The sequence below is a fragment of the Halichoeres trimaculatus genome, unplaced genomic scaffold, assembly GCF_033239565.1.
Source record: "Halichoeres trimaculatus isolate MK-OKI-2021-1 unplaced genomic scaffold, fHalTri1.1 fHalTri1_scaffold_10, whole genome shotgun sequence".
NCBI lineage: Eukaryota > Metazoa > Chordata > Actinopteri > Labriformes > Labridae > Halichoeres > Halichoeres trimaculatus.
The window spans coordinates 16,927,150-16,948,856 of record NW_027437187.1 but is presented as its reverse complement, the minus strand read 5'-3'; the positions used below and the strand labels follow the sequence as shown (position 1 = coordinate 16,948,856).

The 21,707-nt window shown below is 38.1% G+C and overlaps 1 protein-coding gene across 2 annotated transcripts in view; it reads right to left on the bottom strand.

Annotated features, from left to right (window-relative positions):
* lrrc4ca (leucine rich repeat containing 4C, genome duplicate a) overlaps positions 1–21,707 on the bottom strand; it is a 194,545-nt gene that overhangs the window by 118,670 nt on the left and 54,168 nt on the right. For both annotated transcript variants that reach the window (XM_074677980.1, XM_074677981.1), the window contains exon 2: positions 2,603–2,677. The gene's annotated coding sequence lies outside the window, so the exon portion shown is untranslated. The remainder of the gene's footprint in view (positions 1–2,602; positions 2,678–21,707) is intronic.

The window sequence follows — 21,707 nt, the reverse complement described above, 5'->3', positions numbered from 1 at the left end:
TGTCCATTCACAGCATGTCCTGTCAGGTAGGTCATTTTCTCTGCCCATAACATCTTAGAATCACACTCAAGTAAAAGTAAATATATTATAATATGGTATAACTTTGAGTGAGAGGTAATGCACGGCAATACATATTACATAAGTAAAACTCATTGTCTTTAAGGGGCTTTTTTAAAGTGCTTGAAAGTGAGCCTCTCCCCAAAGAACATAAGTCAATTTGTGGACCCCGTCTCCCATGAAAAATATAGTCATAACATCTATGTTTTCCTACCTTTTGTTAATTTGTCAATTTATCCCTCTTTTTCTTGCTGACCGAGTCCTTTACGATACATTTTAGTGTGCTCTGCACTTGTTGGGAGATAAGACATCTTAAAATCATATTTTACCGCGCACTTCTATCTCAGTCCATCAAGATTTACTTCCTTGTACCTCCAATATGGCTGCACATCTGGGTAACTACCCAAATGGTGACGTCAGTGCAAACACTCCATATAGCCATTCTTTCTTCATTAGTGTCGACAGGCACTCATGCCTTTGTAGCTTTAGTACAGGATGGTCATTCATCGCCCCACATCTGATGATCAACTTTTGTGTTGGTGCTAGAATTTTTTAATCTTACTTCAACCTTTCGGATTCTTTGTGTGTTTTTTAGAACTGTAATTCTGGCCACCTGCTCTATGTTGCTGCACCAACAGGCTTTCCCACCAAACTCAAAGCCTGCAGCAGACCTTTTCCTTACGTTTGATGGTGATGCTGCTTACTTCCATCTTGTTTCAAAGCCCTCCTCCTTGATCTCTCGTTCATCATCCCTGTCCTCTCCAACTGCACTCATTTTCCTCTGTTGAATCGACTTCCTGACCGATCTCTCACGGAGCATGATTGACTGTCAATCATGCTCGCTGTTCTGAGACAAACCTCACTCGTATCTCACACCTCAACCAACAACGACTGTCTGGAAACGTCACATGGTCAAAGATTCCTTCATGGTTCACAAAAAATGTCTCGCAGGCCATTTTCAGTGACACATTAGGGAAACACTCAAATTATCTTACATATTGCCTTTTTTGTGATAGTACATCATACAGAGGGCCAAATTATCGTACAAATATGATATGTATTGTACATCTGGCAACTCTGTCTTTATTACATTTTGTCCCTCCTCCTTTAGAAAATAGTAATAAAAAAGTAATGGTAACAAAATAGGACAATTCTTCTATTTGCAAAATAAAGTGCATTCAACTATATCAATGACTAAAACTGGCGTAAATATCAATCCTACCCTCACACACTAGGAGAAACTACAACTGACACTTCACCAGAGATATGTCAGGCAGATAAACTCTGATGTATAATTGACGTAGTGCAATCCAAATAATTTATAGAGCAATCTACTTGCAGCATCCGCTTCCTGAGATAACAATCATCTGCATTCTCAGAACAGAATTATCACAGGTGGTTGAAGGCCTAAAACTAAATCTCCAGGATGTGACATGCAAATTTTGCAAGCTCTTCCTCTGCCTCACTCAGCGTGCATCTATCCGTCTTTTTCAACATCAGAAGTCCTTTATCATGCAATGTTATCTCACATTTCAAAGGATGTGGTTGATATGGCATGACTCCAGCCTGATAAGAGCACAAACACCTGCTTGCTCTGCAGGCATGCAGCTTGGAGAGCTCTTTTATATTGGCTCTGGATTGCTTTACCAAAATATAAGGTTTAATCTCTTCGCTTTCCACCTGCCTCTTCAAATCCCCTTCATGGCTTCTTTCTTTCACTGATGTTCAGTAATTTTACGGGAATCGCAGCACAAAGCACTCTGCAAAGCTTTGCAAACACTAGAGGAAATTGCTTTGGGTTTATGTACGTTTTCATGCGTCCTTTTGTCCTTTAGTGTTTCAATTTCTTATGCACCTTTTTTTCTGTAAGTCTCAGAATGAATGTTTTTGAGTGAGCACAGAGATGTTTGACTCCTGGTACGATACCAACTACTATCTGTGCTCTCTATTTTGCTCTGTTGGTTAACCGCCACAACAGAGAAATTCACAATTCATGAGGTGCAAACACTCAGCTCTGAGTATTCTCCGAAGGCCGTTTGAAGGGGAGGTGAAATGACTCTCATGAATGATGAATACAAAACTGCTCCTAAAATAAATGGTAATCAATACTGTCGAGTTGTCTGTAAGAGCAATGCTACACACAGTGCTTCTGAAGTCATTTTATACTTTGTTTTATACAAAGTAAAACTATAAAGTTTTATACTTTGAAATAATGAAACGCATGTTTTTCCTACCATTTATAAAAAAAGTAGATAGACAAAGAAGCAAATAGCAACATATGTTGAGATCAAAGTTTGCTTCTCTCTCAGCGTAACATTTAAAAAAAGAAACACCACCACCACCACCACCACCACCACAACAACAACAACAACAACTACATAGCATTCCTGTTCTGTACAGTGTTCCAAAAAGTATCGTACAATCAGGATGGCTTTCAAGTTCTTAGACAGACTGTACAACACTGAGACAGCCTGCCCTGAACAAGAACTTTGAGCAAGAGAGCTCAGGTAAGCAAAAAGAAAAATGTTTTGAGGACAGGACTCACCATTTAAAGCTTGAAACGCCTTGTGTGTCATCGATAGTCCAAATGAGTTTTGGGGTATCCCTTCACTTTAAGGACCTAGAAACAAAATTTCAAAAGCGTAAGTCTTCAAACATTTCATAGACCAAGCATTTGTGTAAATGTCATCTCATGCTGGATGAATGGATCATTTAGTACAGGGGTCTGCAACCTTTACTATCAAAGAGCTGTTATGCCCCTTCTTACACCAAAAAAAATAGTACAGAGCTGTAAAACATGGCACAGCTTGTACAGTTTTATACTTTTTTTTTTTGTTGTTTATTTGTACCCTTAATAACAAAAGAAAACCCCAAACAGAAGTGTAGTGTGCATGTGTAGGCTTACTTTGAAATTAATTTAGCATTGGATATGCATGCCTTTTGATTCTTTTCCATATCTGTCTAACATTGATAAAATACAAACAAACCCAATTAAAGAAGTAAAAAAAAAAAAAAAAAAAAAAAAACTGCTGCATCTTAGCAGCTTGATAATAAAATTTAAAAGAAAACCAGGGTTATTTATGGCCAAAGTCCATTTCAGTGTGCTGTGTGATCTTCTCTGTCAGGGCCGTACGATGCGACTTCGATCTCAATTTCCCAAAGAAGTTTCAAATTCAATCCCTTTCCTCCCCCTTCAGTTTGGTACTTTTTGGTAAATGCTTTCCTCTTGTTCTGAACATTTTCTTTTAACTTTGAATCTGATGTCACTCAATAGTTTCTTGCCACATACCACATGCATATTTAATTTGACAAACTTTGTAAACCTTTTTTAAATATGATCATAAAAGGTATCACCTTGAAATCCAAGATAACTATGTAACAGAATAAACAAAAATAAATAAAAATAAATAAATAAATAAATAAATAAATAAATAAATAAATAAATAAATAAATAAAAAATAAGAATCAGATATGAGCAAAAAGAGATGCTTTTATTTATCTTAATATTGTTTTAGATTTTTGGTTGAGGCCAGAGGGAGCCACTACAAGGACGCTAAAAAGCCTCTTGTGGCTCGAGAGCTGTAGGTTGCAAACTCCTGATTTACAGATGTGTGGAGTCCTGTGTGACTCTGTTTTCACTGCACAAGAGTAGCGTGTTAGATGAAATTCCAAACATACCCACAAATGTTCACTCAGCCCAACCCTTCCTTAGTCAGGAAATTGTTCTTTGATGATCTCATCATGTCAGCATGAGGATCCTGTGCTTTTTTTTTTTTTTCCAAATTAACCATTTTGAACAGTTTACAGACTTCAAGGATTCCTACAGCATGCAGTAAATATTTGCATAATGTTTAGTAAGGATTTCTAGTATTGTTGCTTTATACCCATATGAGACGTTGGTTAAGCATTTTAACTCCTCTCTTACAATCAGTTATGTGACCCAAGTTTGGTGCAGAACTGGCTTCAGTTTGCATAGTGTGTGGTTGGCCTGAAGCTCAAAGTACATTGTACAGTCTTTTAGAATGACCAATGACCTACTTACAACAGGGTAAAAGCTGGTTTATATTTCAACAGCTGTGAATTAAAAACATTCAAGAAATAGCTATATTTGCAGCATGGAGGAAGTTAATGACCAAGCTCACTGAAGAAAACTTGGAGCGTTGATCCATTCTCACACCATTACCTTGTCTAGCTCTTTAAAAAGGACAGGTCAACCCACAACAAAGGTTCCAAACAATATTTATCTGAGGGACATTAGCAGCACTGTGGCCACATTAGTCCCTCATCCAAACAAAGCAGTGATAGTTTTGTTGCTGGTGTTGCTGAAAATTGGCAGCAATAAGGATGTTAAAAGACATGCAGTGGAGACTATTGACGTGCCAGGCCTTTGAGACCGGGCAATAGATTTTTTTTTTCTTTTTTCACTCGATTACCGGCTCCAGTTGCCAATCTGCTGTTATTATTAAGGCTGTCTAGTCTTTACAGGCACTGTGGAATACAAATGAAGTGAACTCTGCAGCGATATTTATCACCAGGCAACCAGACTTCTGCAAGGATTTTTAGAGTAACTTGAACTTTTCCAAATGTCAACTATCCCTGCAATGAGACCATCATGTATGTGCATGCTGAGCATCAAAGTAGCTCAAAAATTTCCCAGAGAATATCTCTACCCACGCATGCTACGGCTGTGCACTTAAAAACACCAACACACAACATAGTATGTAAAAATATCATCTTCCTGTTGCATGTATAGGTTAGTGATGAAATAGTACAAGGCAGAGTAAATCCTTTCAGTCTGACACATGTTTTATTATTCTTCCATTATGCAACCATTGCTAAATGTCATGTAAATGCTTCAATGAATTTCAATTTACCATAAAGCCACTAAGCCCCAATTTGTACTTTGAGTTGATAGAGTGAAATTGAGGGATGAGGAAAAAGTGTCAGGGTAGAGAGAAGAACTGCATGGGACACTTCCCTGAGAGTAGTATTATCCAAGCATGAAAACAGAATGTCACTAGCAGTAAGGGAAAAAAGCCATTTGTCAGCTGTATCAAGACTCAGAGTGTAATTAATGTAGAAACAGCACTATTGTGATTAGCCTTGCTGAACAACAGGGAGATAGGAAGTGTCCAAGGCTGTGTTGATTTAACATTCTCAAGAGGAAACAACATTTGCATTCCTAAGTGCTTGAGCTGACAGTGTGATAGGTTATCTTCATTTTTACTCCTTGCTACCACAGAATGTAGATTAATTTGAGTTCAGAGTTGGTCACATTTTAATCTGATTATTTCATTTCACTTTAACAAGAGAACAGACAAAGTTGACAGTTCCTCAAGAGGGAGCATGGGACAAAGTATTGTTTTAAAGCATGGTTTTCACAAAAAACGGCAGGAAAAGCATGTTTCTTGAGATATGGACAGATAGACACATAACCTGTCCTGTCCTGTCCGGTTCATACAGGTATCCTTTTGGTTCCAAAGTGAATGGAACTTCATTGTCGCTGTCATAGTCACTCATCCTGAATTTCCTACGCTGCCTCACAATCCTTAGAGTACAAACAAAAGAATTACGATACTTGATCAAACTTACATGAGGCTAAAACCAGTGCCCGAAGCATAGCTTGTTTACATTTCCTAGAGCTGAAAGGAGGAGGGGGGACGGAGCGCACTAGTGCTGTGCGGAAGAATACATGACCAGTTAGTTAGGTCCAGATAAATGTTTATATTTCCGGAGACTTAATGCACTTAAAAAAATATTTTATGTAGCATACTCTTAAACTGTGGTATTACTTTTTGATTTTAGTTCTTGTAGGCAGAGAAAATAGCCTTTGAATTTGGTACCGTCTGTACCTGTTAGCACCTATTTCCTCGTCATCATCGATTACAGTTTGTGTCTTACTGAGGGAGAGGAGACAACTTTCTAATGTATCTAATGTCCTTAGTGGTCACATAGAGCTCATACAACCCCACTTCAAAAAAAATGAACTATCCCTTTAAGGGGAAAATTAATTATGGTTTTGTTTTTAACCCCATGCCCGTCTGTCATTATTTAGATTCTGTGGGTCTTAGTTTGGCACAGAAAATATGGTGGATACAGTGATGGTACCAATGAACAGAGTAATGATTTTTGAAACTGTCAGCAGTTTAAAGACTTCTAAATCTGAAATGTGGAAGCATTTAGATTGAGTGAGAGCCTAACAAAACACAAAATGCAAAGACTTCAGAGTCCTACACATCAGAAAATTGTTTTCTGAGAAGCCACTTTGCTACTCGTCATCCTGGAAGAGATTCTAGAAGATGCAAAAAACAAAATCCAGCCAGGCAAAAAGACCCTTAAAAAAAGTGTTTACAGCCTCACTTCCCTCTGACACTGCAAGCACTCAAGAGATCACAAAAGGTGTCACAGTATGTATTGCCAGCTTTCTATGAGTCAGAAAAGGGTCAAAGTAATACAGAACCTCAAGCAAGCAGATTGCATCTCACTCACCATAGAGGCTGACTCAAAAGCTACATAGGGCACATGGTACAAGAGTTAAGTTAAATCACCCCCCAGATCCACTGGTAGGTGTTAAAATCTCTTATCTTTAATGTGACGAGTATTTCATGCAATCTCACTTAAACAAAAACACACTATCCTTTTAGTTAGGAGCAAAGAAAGAGAATAAGGTGTCGTATATTGTTCAGATATAGAGGACAGCCAAGGTTAGTTGATAAGTCTGTTTTTCAATAATACTTTCATGGATACTACATAACAACAAAGAACAATAAGTCCTCCGTGTACACCAGAGTTAGTTAAGGAGTTCTGCAAGGCTCATTTCTTTTCATTGTATATATGTATCCTTTGGGTAGCATCATGAGGGAACACTCCATAAATTGTCACTGTTGGGTGACTGATGCCACGGCCACACCAAACGCGGACACGCAAATTTATTCGTGCGAATGGCCTGTCACGCGCTGCGTAAACGCCCGAGTCTCGCCGCTGGACTATTTTGACAAGCTGAGGGGCAAACGCGCGTAAGCGCAGTACTGCGCATGCGGAGTAGAGAGCCCATTTGTTTAAAGACAGAAAGCCCAAAAGAGCAGCTGAAAACAATGAGCTGTGGTTTCAAAAGCATGACAGGAGAATGTGTGAAAAGCTTTGGAGATCACAATCAATGCCTGCTGCCTCTCCCTGGTTATCCACCTCCACCAGCCCTGCCAGACTGTTCCCTGCGATCTCATCCTCGATCCCCTGAACCTCCCACCCCCGAACCCCCAACCACCTGACCACCTGAACCCCCGACCCATGTTCCCGGAGGTCTCCCTGGGGATGATGAAGTGGTGGAGGAAAGAGAGGAGCACAGAGAACTTCCAACTTTTCCCTGGCTCTGCCCCTGCCCCGCTCCTCCCTCCTCTCTATCAGGCTAAAAACTCTGCTGAGGCGGCGGTTGCCCTCCATCGTCGTCAAATCAATGACGTTGTGGGGGAATGTCATCGCTGATTGGCGGCCACGGCAAGTCTTCACGCGAATTCGCGTCAATAGTTCAACATTTTGAACTCGAGCGAATTCGCGTCTACCGCCCAAACGCGTGCCGCAAATTCGTGTTTGGTGTGGCCGCACCATGATGCTTGGTTGTTTTCATCAGTAAAGCCAGAAAACAACAATCAGTTAACTAGACTATAAGCAAATCTTGATGACATACAAAAAAAAGGAAAAAAAAAGTTATTTTTCTTAGACCTAAACACATCAGAAAGTTTGTCGAATGAGGTAACTGTCTTTTCGCAACATCCCTAACCTCGTCCTCTGGTGTTTCAGTAGCTGCAATTTTAAAAGAAAACACCCATGTGTGGAGGGTCAAAAGGGTGGAAGGTAATCTGCTGTGATACAATCCTAGTGCCCATTAGTGGTCATCCAGTGAAAATTTGGTTAAGATTAAGATCATTAAGGATCTCATTTTGAAAGTTTCCTCTTCAACTTTTTTCTTTTGTCCCTGTTGCTGAACCACAAATAATGGCATCCCATGGGGGAAGGAAGGCTCAACCTCAAGTCATGTATTGCCATTGATTCAAGATGCATTTTCTGTCAACCAAATAAGCTATTTTTACTATGGCTTGTGTTTAAAAATGTTTTTTGTAAACAAATGAATCGTGTTTTGTTTTTTTTTTTTTTTTTTTTTTTTTTTTTTATCATTCCATAGAATGAAGCACTGAGTGATTTTTGTGATTATTTTTTTCGTGATGGTGGACACATGAGCCTACTGTCAGACAGAAAAAGAACATAAGAGCAGAAGAAAGCTAAACAGGAGTGTGATGCAGCCCAAGCTAAAGGTTAACACAGGGGCTAAACTGTTTGTGATAATGTCAGTTTCAACCCACATGCAGCAGTTATTCTGCAGTGGTCTGTTCAAACTTGAGAGTCTATCAATAAAAGAACGAGTGAGGTTACATTAGCTCTGCTTGGTAGATGACTGGCAGGACACAGCTAACAGGATTCACTAACATTACACATTACAGACAAGTCTGGTTTCAAACCATAGAGCTACGTAAATATACTGATGGGTACCTTGCCTCAGTGTGTTGTATCTTTTGAAAAAATTGACTTGAACAAAGAAATTTTGTTTTGATCCAATCTCCATTTAGTTCTAAAACAAACACACCCCTTGCTAAAAGTAATGTATAACAGTGTGCATGAGACTCCAGACCAGAAGGTGGCGAGGGAGTGCAATTAAAACAGATCCCCCTCATTACATCTTTAATTCAACACTGTGACATTTTGAGTATCAACTTGTATACACTAATCAAAGTAGTGCTGGTTTATGCATAAGTAGTGCAACCTAATATTGACTAATCACCCATAAGAGAAAACATGATGAAAGACTGATCTAAAATCTCTTGGTACGTTGAGTAAGCAATGTCCTGAACATCCCCTCAGGGAAAATAATGAAGGCAAACAGACACCGATAAAAATATGTTGACTTGAATTGTTTCAAAAGTGATTCTTATTAAATTGGTTGTGTCAGCAGGAGCATTGTACAGCATGTCCTTGCCTTTGGGAGAGGGATAAGAAAAGGGCCAGGTTCTAAATCTGGATGTGCAATCATCAACCCTGCACCTCAATACAGCTGACTTCACAATCAGTTTGACAGATAACAGAAGAAACTGAGAAAAACTCACTCTAGGAGAGTTATATCTTAGATAAAACTTCACATCCTTGCATCTAACACATATAACCCCAGTATACATGCATTGTAGATTTAAAGACTCAGTCATTATGAGGTTCAGAAGAAGTCAGGGGTATTACAGCTTGTGTTTAACTTTTTCATTAGAGCCACAAAGAAAATGCCAGCTGGCCAATGTCTGCTACCTGGCTCTTTATCTTACTGTCATTTCATTCCAGACTCTAAATGAACACAATGAGTTGAATTTCAGTCACAGCAATTACTGAGGAACAATTAGTGCAATTAGAGGATGAAATATTTGGCAGGAGCAAATGCAAGTGGACAATGATATGAAGCTCAATTGCAGAAATGTAGTAGACACAAAACAGAAGGACAGAGGAGAGATTGACTCATACTCAAGAGATAACTATTAAGATGCTCAATAGAGACTTTTTTCCTTGTCTACTTGAAATGATGTGACTCAACAAGGTCAGGGTTTCATTATGTGAGGTAGTTGTTCAATAATACCTGAAAGAAATCTTATCAGTCGTACTTTAACCACAGGCATAAACCCATTACCACTTTATCCAGCCATGAATACAGACAGACATTCTAGAATTAAAATCTTCACGAATTTGGCACAAAAACAGAAATTAGTGTATAAATCAATCTAATAACAGAAGTTATAGATAGTAGAGCACAATGTCTTCATATAAATATTTCAGGTGCTAAAAAAATTGGGAGCTTTTTTTCATACCAGTTTATGAAGTTAAGGTTCTCAAAAACAAAACCCACAAAAATATTACAAAAAAAAAAAAAAAAAAAAAAAATGTATACGGAAGGAGTGATGCAAACAGGGAGGAGATTTCACAAAATCGTGCCAATAGCCTAAAAATATTTTGTATTTTTTTATCAAAGCATATCCACAGCTGTTGGATAAAGACTCAAATACAAAGCTTTGCAACTGACCTTGGTGACCATATAAACCACCAAGTGCTTTTGATTTGCCTTTGGTAAAGCATATTACCCCCTCTTCAAGAGAAAAAAAAAACAAAAATCAAAAAGTTAAAGTTACCCCATTATATAAAAAAATACAAATTTAACTTTTGTGTTCTTCTGCTTTTTGACGGGAGGTGAAATCCCAACTTTGTCACAATGTGTTAATAAGGTAGCAGATTTTTCAATCAATTGAAGCCTTAATTAAGGGACTCTCTTTGAAGAGAACTGCAGCCTTATGCCAGAGTCAAACTAGCGTATGGATTCATTTGTCTGCCCCTTATCTTTTCTCCATACAAGCCTAGTTAAGCCTTACTTATCTACCTTTATCTACATTTTCTTTCATTGGATCTGACACTGAATACAGGCCTGAGAAGAATCCTTACATTTCTCTCTGACTTTGGGAGTGAAACTGCTACACTTTAAAAAGTATTTTCTCCTTTTATTTGTACTTAGGGAGTCTTTTCTTTCCCCTCTGCATAATTTGCTCCAGAGAAATACTTATGTGCCATCATCAGAGGTCAGCACTTTCTGTAGCCTTTTTTCATTCAAGCAGCTCAGTTCTTAGTTTACTGAGCAATTAACTCTTCAGTTTTAATTTCCTTGACAAACTTTATAATTTCCATCCCCTTGATATTAAGTTTGTCACCCTTCAGGTATAGAGGAGCGAAAACAGAACTATTGGGACTATGGTGCTTTATAATGCTTTCCTTTATGTAGGTCATATAATGGTAAAGACAAATAATAATAATAATAATAATAAAATAATAATAATAATAATAATATCAAATGAGAAAGAAAAGAAAAGGAGAAAAGGTTTTATCCGGAATTGTGTTCCTCCAGATTAAAAGTTTTTTTTTTTTTTGTTTTTTTTTTTAAGGCCAAGTGGTTTAATATCCCCATCATGTTTACTTTGAAACACTAGAAGAATTTTCCAAGGTTTACAAAGAAATACAGACAAGTATGATGCATTTCTGGTTCAATGTTGAAGAACATTATGCAAGCAAAAGCTAAAAGTTCAACACGAGCTGGGAACCTGTGAAGGCTGTGGTCATCAAAGCATTGCAATTTATCTTGAATTGAAACCTTGGGATGTCACCAACAGACTTTGCAACAACCCATTTTTCAACCTGGTTCCTCCAGATCTGTAATTCCAGCACAGAGATTCATGTTTTTCTCTGAAACATTATGCAAAAGTTTCCAATTTCAGACCATCTGCAAATAATGACAAAAAAAAAAAAACTTAAACTTTAACTCCTGATTGTAAACACTCATGTTCAGCAATACCATGTGCTGAGAAAGTTGTAGCCATGAATGTTTTCTGACCCTGAGTAATGCCGAAGGGAGTGCTTGTGCACCACTCCTTCCTTCAGGCCCCGATATTTCTCCAACTTCTTAAATTCTTTCTTGTTGTTTCTGAGCCACATGGGACTGAGACTTCCATCAGTACTACTTTCAGTTCCTTTTCCATCACTGCAATGTCTGCTTGGTTGACCCAGGAACTTGTTTATCTGTCTGGATCGGCAGGTCCCAAAGGAGCTTACCTCTACTGATCAGTACAAGAAGTGTCTGACTGTGGTCCTTGTGGCTATTTATATAGTTGTTCTTAAAGATGTAGTTAGTTTAGGCTCATACCTCGAGTCCGGTGGTTCTCCTCATTGCTCAAATAGTTAGGGGCAGAATGGGATTGTTTTCATGAAGTTCATTAATTGTCTAATCTGCAGCAGATATGAGAGAACGACTTCAGCTCATTAAAGAAGTCATGATACCTCCTTTAATGCATGAACTTAAGAAAAAAAAAAACTTAAAAACCCTTCAAAGACATTTGAAGCATGAATTGTTCTCCATTTATCTTTCACTCACTTTGTTTCAGGGGCATTGTTATAATTCTGCACGCTTAGTCAGGTGGAGCAAGTTGTGTGGTTGGAGTGTGGAAGGACTCAATCCCTGCACCAAAGTCTCTCCATCGATATTTCCTCAGGCAAATTGGAAGCAGTTACAGATCTGCAATGTGAAGAACCATCTGAAATCTCTCTCTGCTGCTCAGAGAAGGGAGAAAAAGAGGATGAGCACTCAAAGAGGGATGTGAGCAGCATTTGTAGAAGTCTTTAACTGACAGATTTGCCCCCCTGCATCAAATATCACTCACTGGTTGCAGATCAGAGAAACTTCATAACATCACTGGTGTCAAATAAAAGAGAACAGAGACAAACTTTGGAAAAAGATTATAAACATGGTTTTTAGAGAGTCCTTATTTGACAAGCTGAGACACTCGAGAACAGTCTTTGACATGCAAATGTGAGCAAATATTTAACGTGTTTAAATGATGTTCTTAAAACTAATCTTAAAGTGTATTGCTTAAATGATTAGTACTTTTTTTTTCCATTTCATTTTCCAACAAAAGTCAAGGTCCCAACGAATTCCCTCATCAGTGTAAAATAATTATTTTCTTTTTAAGATCAGTTACTGTATGTGTTAAATTTAAGCATGAAGAAAATTTAAGTCTGACAGAGTCTGTTGCCTGTTGAAGGACTAAAGGTTTGTCTTTTACAATATCAAGCATCAACTCGCAATTGAGAAAAAAAAAAAAAAAGAGTACAAAAAAGTGAAATTTAACTCAGAACTAACAGTTTGCCATCATTTTGGATGACTATGACAAACTTTTACCTTCACAAGGCCCCTCAACCAGACTTCACAAACTTTATATTTGCAGGTAGAGGAAAAAAAGTTGGACTAAAGTCTAGATTGACAGATAAGGCCATTGGTATCCATACATGCACCATTTTGTTTTGATTTTGTTGCTAGGCGCTGCCCAAGTAGCTGCTTGTTGCAGCAGCTCTCTCTACTTTGTCCGTTTCTTGTAATTTTTTTCCATCTCTTTTTTGTCATCTTTGTATTTGGAGTGGATCATTACTTTGTATGGTTCATTGTTGGTCATGGACACCAAACTTTTTGTGGCTTCAGTGATATTTTTACTACTTTTCTCTTGTGTTTGTCTGGAGATCCTACATGTAAACATGGCTGCATTGTTTGCATGCAAAATTAGCTGTTAGCAGCCTGTAGCATGTCAGTGCTAACTAGTGTAAGGCTTGATGATTTCCCTCGAGGTGAGGAGGAGGAGGTGAGAAAGACATGCTGGTTCTCATGTGTGAGCTGGGAGGTGACAACGTGGACCTGTCCTTCCATCCATCGTTGTTGGGAACGTGGGATCTTGCTCCGGTGGGATGGACGAGCTAGCCGTGCAAACCCAGCGGTAGAGGGGCTGTCAGAGGGCAGAGTGGCATCGTGCTGTTCACGGACATGGCTGACTTAGCTGACATCGGATGCCAGCGTCACATTGGAGGAGCTTCGCCTGCTGTGGGCAGACAGGATCCAGGAGATAGAGACTGAACAGACTGCTGAAGAAGCTCAGTCCTGGACCCTGTGGAGGTGGAGACTGGATGGACTGGAGAGAGGTGGACGGGATGTCGTTATTTAATTTCTTGTGGACATTTTTGCTCTTTCTATACACTTTCTTACTTTTGTTTTCTTGATTTCTGCTGTGACTCCTGAATTTCCCCTCGGGGATAAATAAAGTATTTTCTATTCTATTCTATTCTATTCTATTCTATTCCACAAAGTGTCTGAACATTTTTAGGGGTTCAAAAGATGTGTCTCTGGACTTCTCAGAATAGATTGCAAGGTTTTACTGATCACTTTTGAAGCGTTAAATCTCTCCTTAAAACTCACTTGTTAAGACTTGCTTTTTATAAAATTCAACTTTATTAGCTCTATTTTAATTTCAATTTATTCAATTTGACCTTAATTCCATCTGTTGTCTTATTGTTTTAGCTATGTTTTAGCATATATATATATATATATATATATATATATATATATATATATATATATATATATATATATATATATATATATATAAGTGTTGTCAGGCGATTGAAAAATGAATCTAATTAATTACAGGATTTGTAATTAATTAATCTAATTAATCTTATTTTAATCTTATATCTGCTTAAGGTCCCAAAACAAAGAATTTGAATTCCAGGACATTAAAATTACATTAAAAGACATTTTAAAATAAGGTGGGAATATATACAACACATTTTTAGGTACCCTGAGGTATAAGTAACACATGAACCTACCTTAACAAAATCTACCTTAACAAAATCTACACAGTCTTGCACCTGAGATAAGCTGATTTGATTTTTAGAACGGTTTTTGCTTCTGTCACATTTTTACTCGATGTGGACTCAACTGTCACTGCAATATGAACTTCTATACTTCTATGAGGTCAGGAGATCCCGGGCTGAAGGCTAAAAACTGTGAGGAACTATGTACAAAACACTTAATTCAAGTCTTGGATCAAAGAAAAGTATTTGCAGTTTTACATGCTCTGAACACACAAACTGTTACTCATTGGAGCAGAGCAGCCTCAAGCTGAAACATGACACCAGGAAGATGGAAGCAAATTTGCAAATAATTTTTTAGATTTAAATACAGGACATATATCGATAATTCAGAGCTTGTTTAAAGCAGTAAAGAGTTTAGAATTATCTGTTTTTTACAGAATTGAGCTAGAGCAAACAGTTGATTTTCTGGAGATTTTCAAAAAGGACGTGTGAATAAACGAAACGTGGACGGTATCACTCTCACTTCCCCCCGGTTTAAAGCATGTTGCTGACTTCAGGTGCGATACATTCAGGGACCATCGAAAATTTGAAAATCTGAAAATCTGACGAGAACACCACTTTTTCCAAGTAGGACAAACGGTTTGTAAATGCCAGACATTTGAAAATAAGTGTGTCTTTGAACGCCCCACGGGTTTGGAATCCAGATTAATTTGCGTTAATTTTTATAACGCGTTAACTTGTGATGTAATAAATTAATCCAATTAAGTCGTTAAAATGACAGCCCTAAAAAAAAAAAATATATATATATATATATATATATATATATATATATATATATATATATATATATATATATATATATATATATATATATATATATATATATATGTAATTATTATTATTACATGTGTTTAAATTGTGCATTAGCAAAACAATGGTACAATGAATATGTCAGAACAATATAATTTATGTTAGGGGTGTGGAAAAAAAAAATAAGGGAAGGTAATACAAAGAGCTCATGCTGGTGTGACTGTGGTATTTTTAGAGACCCTGTACACACGACCATCCATCAGCCACTCTCACTCTGGGAACACTGCCTGTGTATATGATGACATTGTAGTGGAAGAGAATGGAGACAGGAGCAAAGGGGTTCTTCTCTGTCAGTGCAAGCATGTGCTCTCCCTAAAATGAATTTCATCTCATATGCACGCGTAAATCTAGTCAGCCCCCATCTCTCGCTCTCTCTTGGTGGGAAAAGCCGTTCAAAAAGACAGCTGAGATAAATCAGCGTGTGGGGCCCGACATAGCCTGTGTGGGCTCGGATGGAGATGGAGCCACAGCAAGCAGCGGCCTCTGGCTTTAATGATGTGCACTGAGCCAGTGGAGGCGTGTAAATCTACAGCTGGCATCTTATTCTCTGCAGCCTCAATTCCTCTCCAACCTCCGTCAAAGTCACCTCTTTGCACCTGTGTCAGGCTGAAGTGTAACAATCTCAACAGTAGGTAGAGCGGACATGGACACAGATTCCACTGCTGGACAGAAATTGCTGGCCCAAGTCCTGACCTCATAAAAAATCCTGAATAAATGATGTTGTCTTCTTTTGAATAAAGTAGATCTTTTAAAATGACCTAAAAGTGAGCAGTTGAAATGATAAAATTTTCACGAAACATTCAAATTGATCCTGGGAAGCAGCTAATCATGCACCTATGGAGCGGCAATGGTGTGCTAAATCACTCAATCATAATGCGAGCAACATGAAAAACAGAAAAAGAGCAGAATGCTGGTGGCATACATCAAACATCCATGTTAAGATGCTCTCCTGTGTAAACATTCACTTACTTTAATTAAAACAAATGATGGAAAAACAATGAAGATGACACTGTTATGTGATTAGGTTTGGCATTGCTGGAGCCTCAGATTACAATAAAGTCATTAATCAAGGTAAGAGGTCACATCCATCCAATAGAAGCCATGTTTTAGTGATTGTTTATTGGAACTTTTGCAAAAATGTGCAACCCCATGATCAATCAGGTCAGGCCATGCCAATATTACATTGCTGTAATCAACTATAAGAGATTTGTCCATAGATTGGAGAGTAATTAAAGCCTGAGAGTCATTGATTTGTTAGCACAGGAACACAGCGCAGGATTATTTTGATGGTCAACATAAAGACCAGGTGTAAACACTGCATGAAATAGCATTAGCACAGACATTGACATTTGATCATTTAAGATCCATTTATTTTTATTACTTGCTAAATTCATCTGTTAAACCGAGAGTTATGTGAAGAGTGGCATCCATTCAAGCTCAATTTGAGTTTAAAGTTAAACATTACAAATAGACTGGTGGTCCAACACACATGCATACATGCAGACTTATCTACTCCCAGATTACAGCTATTGATGACATGGTCATCATTACACCTGACCTGCATGAACTGGATAGTACAAGGACAGCTGCACAGACTTCACAGCTAAGAAACATCCAACTACTTTGCAGCCTCAGACAGGGCTGCATTCTCTCGTTGGTTTATCACCCAATTGTTGTTGCTTTCATTGCCCGCTGTCAGAGTTGAAAGTGCTAGTTTAATTTAAACTGCTAGAGTTGTCTCTGCCATTGGTTGTTTGGATGCTTGAGATAACCTTTGACCACATGTGACAAGCCACTCAGCTGCTGAATGATGCTCTTTTGTCTAAGAAAAGGTTGATGCAGCATGAGATGATTAGCCCATCGCAACAGGGGGGAAAGCAGTGTTGGCTGTTGGGGACACATTGTTTTGTCATTCAGTATTTAAGCTTTTCTTGAAAATGTCTTTTTTGTGTACTTTTCTATTAAATCATGTTGTTGTTTCTTCACCCTCTGACCCATTCCTGAATTTATGTTAAGAAAATATTTTATTATGGCATCTGTGTTTAAACAGAAAGATAAACAGTCACAACTTTTATAACTGCAGAGTGTGATGAACCGTGTAGGCGCTGCGCTGTCCATGGTGCTGAAGCGAAGCCAACTGGCAGTTGTCCCTCACAGTTTGAAAGAGATGCACACCTAAGGCAGCTGACTGTCAGTGTTACTATTCAGTTGATTTTCATGAGTTATTTAGGATAATCTTGCAAGACCTAAGCAGGCTTGGTTGACATTATTTAAGAGAAAAAAAAATGAGTGGAGGCAACCCATGTCTTTTAAGTTGCATCCATGCATTCCTCACAAGTAGAACCCAACCTAAATCCATTGACAGTGAAAAAAAAATGACATAATTAAAAAGAATCAAAAGAGGGAAGATGAATTTCAATAAAGTGTTTTAAAAACAAAAGATGTCCTGACCCTGTGCCTCTAGTGAAACCACCAACTTCTCAGCTGTTAGCTGTCAGCAGCTTTAACAACAGTAGGTTTCAGCACAAATGTGCACTGTAAATGGAAAGACAAGTATATTCATTTGTTTTGTTTTTGAGTGTTATGTGTCACTAATGCCCGAACATAAAGACAAAAAGGTAAAAAAAAAAAAAAAAAAAATGAACCCAAAATACATACTTTTGAAGGGTGTTAGTTGTCATTTTCAAAATGCAGTGAAACTCACTGTCATTTGTCACACTTACACCTTGAATTATTTCCAAATTAAAAACAAGGTTAGACACAGTTTCAGTGCTCCAAAATGTGAACAAACCACATCCAAGTTGAACTCTAGGTAGTTCTTGTGAGACATAACAAAAAGCAACATTTAGAAACGAAGGATAAAATAGGTTCCTGTACTCTAGTTTCAAAACATATAACCTATACTTAAAAGTATTTTTTCAAGTGACCTGAACCCAGAGTCAAGTACAGCTTATCAGCTTTGTCCTATGACTTGAACATTGCTGAGGTGTCACCACCTTTCAGCATTAGTCTTTATCCATGGTTCTTTAAAAGAAAATGTAAAAATAAAATGAATGAGATCTGCAAAGAGAAGTACACTTTTATTTCTGAGCCAAAATGAAAATGATGCTACTTTCCACTTTCTTTCTTCTGCATTGGAGGCCATGTGTCCTCTGAAATAATCAAAGCTTCAGTATACTTCACTGCTTAAGGGAACAAAAAAACTGTTTATTTGCAAAAGTTTCTAAGCCTCTTTAAATGACAGCCTCGACTTCTACCTGTTCTCCTGAGGCTGAACACCAAAATGAGCTCAACTCTCTGAAGACCTCACCTCCAGACTGAGGGTAAGAGCTGCATTCAGCTTCAGTGGGCAAGCTTTGCTGTAATTGAATTGGCCTCAACAACATTCTGGAGGAATAGGTTGTGATATGTTTGTTTATTTTGGGGTCTAGCTCTGACAATTTAGCACGCATTGCAGAATTTATACATTTAGTTTTGGAGCAAGCAAGGCTGTCGATACTTCTCAGGACTGAGCGGTTTGTATCTGTAATACGGCAGGCAGTGGTTGTCAGTGATCTAACTCATACCTTCCTCCAAAGTCTTTGCTTCAGAAACTTTCACTGAAAGAAAACATACCATATGTTTTAAAGTTAATTTCTATTTTGAAATCAACTCAGGGGATTTTTTAAATCTTAAGCATGAGATGCAAAAATACTTAAATAAAAATTGTATTTAGGTTTGTTTGTTTGTTTTTGTTCAAGCACTACTGTATTTATTTGTTAATGTTTACTTTTATAAGAGATGTGCTTTTTGTATTAGTTTTACAACAGCCAAGTTCTAGACATTTAATGTACAGACCAGTGGCATAGGTTTGATTTTGACATTGGCCGGGACATAACCCCCATTTTTCTATTTTTAAATTAACCACTATGTCCTAATTTAAGATCACCTGTTGCTGTAACCCTGTCACTCCACTGCTGTCTGACAAGCAGGACAGCTCTGTTGCTTCTTCTTTCGCCCGAGGAAAATGAAAGTAACTAATCAATCATTATTAAGAGTGAGAAAACGATTGGAAATTATGTGTCGCATTCATTAGTAGTTGCTTAAGAGGAGGGACTGTCCTTAGGCGCTTTGCACTTTATTTGGTGAAATAAATCTACCTTTCTCTTCTTGCCTGACATCCAGACTGATCTCAAATACGTATTTGGAAGTCAGTGACCAAATGGGAAAGGATTTAACGTTTAGTGTGCCCCATGAGGCACATTTTTTTCTCTTTCGGTCTAAGTATTGGTGTGGACATGTCCATAAGGTCCATAGGCAATTCTAAGCCCTTGGTACAGACTAAAAACATGCATTGTTTTATTCATTCAGTTCTTAACTAGTTTTTTCCTTAAAGTGGGGGGTGATCTGCTCTTCACATTTTAAATATGGATTAACAATGCTGGAAATCAAAACTAAATGTGTGCAGATTTTCAAACTTCTGTTTCTTTATTTACTTATTTATTTGTTTATCTATTTATTTAGTGGAATCCCTGGATCTTTCTGTAAACTGTTAACAGTCCTTTTTCAAATAATAAAGAAAGCATGAGACTTCATGAGCTCTGTTGGAGACTCGGTGAGAAGACAAGGTAATGAATGGTTCGATCCACCAAAGTCTGGACAGATCTCTGCCAACATACAGGGCAGGTCAGAGTTGGGGCTGGAGACAGAAGCTGGAGTGTAGCATAACACGCCAGTGTGACAAAAAAATAAATAGGTACTTTCTTTTTTGCTGTACATCATGTAAAGCTACTACAGAGGTATCAGAGGTATGGTATAAAGCCTTAAAAGAAGCACCTCTTTAAATGAAAATAATCATTACCCTGAGAAAGCTGTGATCTTGTCTGAATTGTGTCCGCCACTGTTTAAAATGCTGAATTGAGGGGGACATATAGGGTTGAGTTTTTCTCAAAGATTTTCAAAAGAGAGCTCATTTAGTTTTTCATTTTTATGAAATTATATTCCCACCACTCTGTAATCTCTAGTTTTCAAGCTTCATGCCCTCGTGAACACGCAGCACTAAGCAGATTTGAAGGAGTAAACACAGACAGAGACATAAACAGGCTGTACCGCCTGTACCCTAATACCTCTTTAGATTTCACTTATTGAGTCCCCTGTAGTGTTGTTAGGTGCACAATGAAGTGCCCAATTAAAGCTCTGTGCTCTGTGGCTGGCCACATCTTGCTCTCGTTTAAACCAAAATTGAGAAGAAGCGAAAAAAGATGTTTTCTTCGTTCTCTAAAAGTACAACCACAAAGGACTGGGGGGAAAGCAGTGATAGGAGAGAGAAAGAGGAAAAAAGGAATGAACAAATTGCTGCTGACACTAATGGGAATAATTAGAACAGCTGGAGGAAAAATAGAAAATGAAGTAATTGACAGACAGACAAATGTCAAGGGAGAACAAGGATTAATAACTGGGTGTTATGAATGCAAACATTTCCACTGTCACATCTTTCTCACTCGCAGAATAAGGATGAAAGGAGGGAAAAAATGTCAGAATAGTAGTATTTACAAAGAGAATTAAATTCTGATAAGAATATCAAAGACACTGAGTCTACACTGTAGTAGTCTTTTAACCACTGGACACAGTTTGAAAACTTTTTGGCCGACATTCAAACCAGAAAGACTATGCTTTATTACAGTACAGGCAGGTACTAATGCAACTGAGAAAACCAGAGGCAAATCCTACTATTCTTTATGATTGGAGACCAATACAGCAACCCACACTTGTAACACCTATGATCCCTTTGTGTCACAGGTGAACTGGATCCTAATTCTGTGACAGTGCATAACTGCTTGCTGGCCTCACATGAAAGGATAACTGGTCAGATTTTGAGTCAGCTCCTGAATGCATGGATGTTAAAGAAACTAGAGCTGACCTGCACAAATTTTTTGTCCAAATCATGCCGCAGTGTGAATGCTTTCAAGTAATGGTATTAGTCATGCAGAGTATGAAGTCAGACTATGAGCTTTACCAGCACAAGATCAGACTAATAAAATGCATGTAAAAAGCTTAGTGGAACCAAGAACAGACCAAGCATAGCTCGATTAACACAGGTAGATAATGTGATTGCTATCGAACTGCAGTTGGATTTGGCAGGACTCAGGAGGTCTCGTTATACCTCAATATTCAGTATGAGCAAATTTCAGCTGGAAGAGGAAGTAGATGAGCATGATAAATAGGGTCACTGCACTCAAACATCACGGCACATACATAAAAATACAAAGAGCTACAGCTGCATCCATGTTGGTTATTTTCATGAGAATTTTGCTTTCTCTTCCGGTGAACCGAAACTAGTTCGATATCCACGCAGCCTTGCTTATCAAAAAATGCCAGTGGTGCCTTTCAAAATAAGGGCATATTCAGACCTGGACTGTTTGGTCCACTTTGAACGGACCAGGGTTCGTTTCTCACTCTGGTGCGGACTTGTCATGCAGGTGTGAATAGACACAAACGAACTCTGGTGCGGACCAAACAACCAGACCGAGACCCACTTT